The following is a 5,000-nucleotide window of genomic DNA, read 5'->3' as shown; positions in this document are numbered from 1 at the left end:
CATGGGCAACCATCTCACCTTCTTCCTTAGCCGACTCCTGGACAACGGGCTCCGGCCCAGCTTGCTCTTTCTTTCACCCCCGGGATGGTTTCTTAACCCTGCGCAGACCCTGCGCCCAGCCCTTTTGAAAGAGGGCGGCTGCGGCCTGTGACTGGTTGCTGAACCACACCTGTGGGTATAAGTGCCGCCCCCAGCCCTTGCACTGCTCCTGCTGGAATATGAAGTTCCCTTAAGAGAAGGCAAAAAGTGAAGAAAAAGGCCTAGCGTGGAGTAGTGCAAAGAGCTGCCGGCAGCCAGGCTGCAAAGTAGAAGAGGAGTAAGTGAGAGACCTGTCTCTGCCTACGGCCACACCACCCTGAACACGCCCGATCTCGTCTGATCTCGGAAGCTAAGCAGGGTCGGGCCTGGTTAGTACTTGGATGGGAGACCGCCTGGGAATACCAGGTGCTGTATGCTTTTGCTTTTCCTCACTTCCACCAGCAGGGGGTCACTCTCCTCTATGCTATTTTTACATTCACTTTTTACACTGCACACTTGCTTCTTTTACATTCGCTTTCTCTCTTGCACTCTTTAGTCCTTGCAAAATCCTAGTATTCTCATTCGTACCGCTATCACTCTTAGCAGCTGCAGCCGCAGCGGGCGTGGTGGCCACCAGCGTTGTGGCTTTTTACTTTTAATAATAGCAGGCTTCATTTCCATAGCATCTGGGCCTCCCGCCGGGCTGGAGGCCATAGCTAGTAACCTGCAGACCAATTTACAGGGCAACACAGGCTGAACATCTTTGAGGGCAACGCGCCCTAGGAAAAGAGAAGCCGACTGAAAAGCAGCTTCGCTTCCAGGCACGGGCAACCATCTCACCTTCTTCCTTAGCCGACTCCTGGACAACGGGCTCCGGCCCAGCTTGCTCTTTCTTTCACCCCCGGGATGGTTTCTTAGCCCTGCGCAGACCCTGCGCCCAGCCCTTTTGAAAGAGGGCGGCTGCGGCCTGTGACTGGTTGCTGAACCACACCTGTGGGTATAAGGGCCGCCCACAGCCCTTGCACTGCTCCTGCTGGAATATGAAGTTCCCTTAAGAGAAGGCAAAAAGTGAAGAAAAAGGCCTAGCGTGGAGTAGTGCAAAGAGCTGCCGGCAGCCAGGCTGCAAAGTAGAAGAGGAGTAAGTGAGAGGCCTGTCTCTGCCTACGGCAACACCACCCTGAACACGCCCGATCTCGTCTGATCTCGGAAGCTAAGCAGGACCGGGCCTGGTTAGTACTTGGATGGGAGACCGCCTGGGAATACCAGGTGCTGTAGGCTTTTGCTTTTGCTTTTCCTCACTTCCACCAGCAGGGGGTCACTCTCCTCTATGCCATTTTTACATTCACTTTTTACACTGCACACTTGCTTCTTTTACATTCGCTTTCTCTCTTGCACTCTTTAGTCCTTGCAAAATCCTAGTATTCTCATTCGTACCGCTATCACTCTTAGCAGCTGCAGCCGCAGCGGGCGTGGTGGCCACCAGCGTTGTGGCTTTTTACTTTTAATAATAGCAGGCTTCATTTCCATAGCATCTGGGCCTCCCGCCGGGCTGGAGGCCATAGCTAGTAACCTGCAGACCAATTTACAGGGCAACACAGGCTGAACATCTTTGAGGGCAACGCGCCCAAGGAAAAGAGAAGCCGACTGAAAAGCAGCTTCGCTTCCAGGCACGGGCAACCATCTCACCTTCTTCCTTAGCCGACTCCTGGACAACGGGCTCCGGCCCAGCTTGCTCTTTCTTTCACCCCCGGGATGGTTTCTTAACCCTGCGCAGACCCTGCGCCTAGCCCTTTTGAAAGAGGGCGGCTGCGGCCTGTGACTGGTTGCTGAACCACACCTGTGGGTATAAGGGCCGCCCACAGCCCTTGCACTGCTCCTGCTGGAATATGAAGTTCCCTTAAGAGAAGGCAAAAAGTGAAGAAAAAGGCCTAGCGTGGAGTAGTGCAAAGAGCTGCCGGCAGCCAGGCTGCAAAGTAGAAGAGGAGTAAGTGAGAGGCCTGTCTCTGCCTACGGCCACACCACCCTGAACACGCCCGATCTCGTCTGATCTCGGAAGCTAAGCAGGGTCGGGCCTGGTTAGTACTTGGATGGGAGACCGCCTGGGAATACCAGGTGCTGTATGCTTTTGCTTTTCCTCACTTCCACCAGCAGGGGGTCACTCTCCTCTATGCTATTTTTACATTCACTTTTTACACTGCACACTTGCTTCTTTTACATTCGCTTTCTCTCTTGCACTCTTTAGTCCTTGCAAAATCCTAGTATTCTCATTCGTACCGCTATCACTCTTAGCAGCTGCAGCCGCAGCGGGCGTGGTGGCCACCAGCGTTGTGGCTTTTTACTTTTAATAATAGCAGGCTTCATTTCCATAGCATCTGGGCCTCCCGCCGGGCTGGAGGCCATAGCTAGTAACCTGCAGACCAATTTACAGGGCAACACAGGCTGAACATCTTTGAGGGCAACGCGCCCAAGGAAAAGAGAAGCCGACTGAAAAGCAGCTTCGCTTCCAGGCACGGGCAACCATCTCACCTTCTTCCTTAGCCGACTCCTGGACAACGGGCTCCGGCCCAGCTTGCTCTTTCTTTCACCCCCGGGATGGTTTCTTAGCCCTGCGCAGACCCTGCGCCCAGCCCTTTTGAAAGAGGGCGGCTGCGGCCTGTGACTGGTTGCTGAACCACACCTGTGGGTATAAGGGCCGCCCCCAGCCCTTGCACTGCTCCTGCTGGAATATGAAGTTCCCTTAAGAGAAGGCAAAAAGTGAAGAAAAAGGCCTAGCGTGGAGTAGTGCAAAGAGCTGCCGGCAGCAAGGCTGCAAAGTAGAAGAGGAGTAAGTGAGAGGCCTGTCTCTGCCTACGGCCACACCACCCTGAACACGCCCGATCTCGTCTGATCTCGGAAGCTAAGCAGGGCCGGGCCTGGTTAGTACTTGGATGGGAGACCGCCAGGGAATACCAGGTGCTGTAGGCTTTTGCTTTTCCTCACTTCCACCAGCAGGGGGTCACTCTCCTCTATGCCATTTTTACATTCACTATTTACACTGCACACTTGCTTCTTTTACATTCGCTTTCTCTCTTGCACTCTTTAGTCCTTGCAAAATCCTAGTATTCTCATTCGTACCGCTATCACTCTTAGCAGCTGCAGCCGCAGCGGGCGTGGTGGCCACCAGCGTTGTGGCTTTTTACTTTTAATAATAGCAGGCTTCATTTCCATAGCATCTGGGCCTCCCGCCGGGCTGGAGGCCATAGCTAGTAACCTGCAGACCAATTTACAGGGCAACACAGGCTGAACATCTTTGAGGGCAACACGCCCAAGGAAAAGAGAAGCCGACTGAAAAGCAGATTCGCTTCCAGGCACGGGCAACCATCTCACCTTCTTCCTTAGCCGACTCCTGGACAACGGGCTCCGGCCCAGCTTGCTCTTTCTTTCACCCCCGGGATGGTTTCTTAGCCCTGCGCAGACCCTGCGCCCAGCCCTTTTGAAAGAGGGCGGCTGCGGCCTGTGACTGGTTGCTGAACCACACCTGTGGGTATAAGGGCCGCCCCCAGCCCTTGCACTGCTCCTGCTGGAATATGAAGTTCCCTTAAGAGAAGGCAAAAAGTGAAGAAAAAGGCCTAGCGTGGAGTAGTGCAAAGAGCTGCCGGCAGCCAGGCTGCAAAGTAGAAGAGGAGTAAGTGAGAGGCCTGTCTCTGCCTACGGCCACACCACCCTGAACACGCCCGATCTCGTCTGATCTCGGAAGCTAAGCAGGGTCAGGCCTGGTTAGTACTTGGATGGGAGACCGCCTGGGAATACCAGGTGCTGTAGGCTTTTGGTTTTCCTCACTTCCACCAGCAGGGGGTCACTCTCCTCTATGCCATTTTTACATTCACTTTTTACACTGCACACTTGCTTCTTTTACATTCGCTTTCTCTCTTGCACTCTTTAGTCCTTGCAAAATCCTAGTATTCTCATTCGTACCGCTATCACTCTTAGCAGCTGCAGCCGCAGCGGGCGTGGTGGCCACCAGCGTTGTGGCTTTTTACTTTTAATAATAGCAGGCTTCATTTCCATAGCATCTGGGCCTCCCGCCGGGCTGGAGGCCATAGCTAGTAACCTGCAGACCAATTTACAGGGCAACACAGGCTGAACATCTTTGAGGGCAACGCGCCCAAGGAAAAGAGAAGCCGACTGAAAAGAAGCTTCGCTTCCAGGCACGGGCAGCCATCTCACCTTCTTCCTTAGCCGACTCCTGGACAACGGGCTCCGGCCCAGCTTGCTCTTTCTTTCACCCCGGGATGGTTTCTTAGCCCTGCGCAGACCCTGCGCCCAGCCCTTTTGAAAGAGGGCGGCTGCGGCCTGTGACTGGTTGCTGAACCACACCTGTGGTATAAGTGCCGCCCCCAGCCCTTGCACTGCTCCTGCTGGAATATGAAGTTCCCTTAAGAGAAGGCAAAAAGTGAAGAAAAAGGCCTAGCGTGGAGTAGTGCAAAGAGATGCCGGCAGCCAGGCTGCAAAGTAGAAGAGGAGTAAGTGAGAGGCCTGTCTCTGCCTACGGCCACACCACCCTGAACATGCCTGATCTCGGAAGCTAAGCAGGGCCGGGCCTGGTTAGTACTTGGATGGGAGACCGCCTGGGAATACCAGGTGCTGTAGGCTTTTGCTTTTCCTCACTTCCACCAGCAGGGGGTCACTCTCCTCTATGCCATTTTTACATTCACTTTTTACACTGCACACTTGCTTCTTTTACATTCGCTTTCTCTCTTGCACTCTTTAGTCCTTGCAAAATCCTAGTATTCTCATTCGTACCGCTATCACTCTTAGCAGCTGCAGCCGCAGCGGGCGTGGTGGCCACCAGCGTTGTGGCTTTTTACTTTTAATAATAGCAGGCTTCATTTCCATAGCATCTGGGCCTCCCGCCGGGCTGGAGGCCATAGCTAGTAACCTGCAGACCAATTTACAGGGCAACACAGGCTGAACATCTTTGAGGGCAACGCACCCAAGGAAAA

The 5,000-nt window shown here is 53.8% G+C and overlaps 5 non-coding genes and 1 pseudogene across 5 annotated transcripts; all 6 read left to right on the top strand.

Annotated features, from left to right (window-relative positions):
• The first annotated feature begins 337 nt into the window (after window positions 1-337).
• On the top strand, window positions 338-456 carry LOC142201802 (5S ribosomal RNA). The gene has a single exon (XR_012715692.1). It is a non-coding gene; the product is annotated as a 5S ribosomal RNA (ribosomal RNA).
• Window positions 457-1,177: 721 nt separating this feature from the next.
• On the top strand, window positions 1,178-1,296 carry LOC142202003 (5S ribosomal RNA). The gene has a single exon (XR_012715882.1). It is a non-coding gene; the product is annotated as a 5S ribosomal RNA (ribosomal RNA).
• Window positions 1,297-2,023: 727 nt separating this feature from the next.
• Window positions 2,024-2,142, top strand: LOC142201801 (5S ribosomal RNA). Its single transcript, XR_012715691.1, has one exon. It is a non-coding gene; the product is annotated as a 5S ribosomal RNA (ribosomal RNA).
• Window positions 2,143-2,863: 721 nt separating this feature from the next.
• Window positions 2,864-2,982, top strand: LOC142201807 (5S ribosomal RNA). The gene has a single exon (XR_012715696.1). It is a non-coding gene; the product is annotated as a 5S ribosomal RNA (ribosomal RNA).
• A 721-nt stretch (window positions 2,983-3,703) lies between these two features.
• On the top strand, window positions 3,704-3,822 carry LOC142201873 (5S ribosomal RNA). Its single transcript, XR_012715759.1, has one exon. It is a non-coding gene; the product is annotated as a 5S ribosomal RNA (ribosomal RNA).
• Window positions 3,823-4,541: 719 nt separating this feature from the next.
• Window positions 4,542-4,650, top strand: LOC142201452 (5S ribosomal RNA; annotated as a pseudogene).
• Window positions 4,651-5,000: the final 350 nt, after the last annotated feature.

This window comes from Leptodactylus fuscus, chromosome 4, assembly GCF_031893055.1.
Source record: "Leptodactylus fuscus isolate aLepFus1 chromosome 4, aLepFus1.hap2, whole genome shotgun sequence".
In the NCBI taxonomy this organism is placed as follows: Eukaryota; Metazoa; Chordata; class Amphibia; order Anura; family Leptodactylidae; genus Leptodactylus; species Leptodactylus fuscus.
The sequence above is the reverse complement of the archived record's forward strand: the minus strand, read 5'-3'. Positions and strand labels throughout refer to the sequence as shown.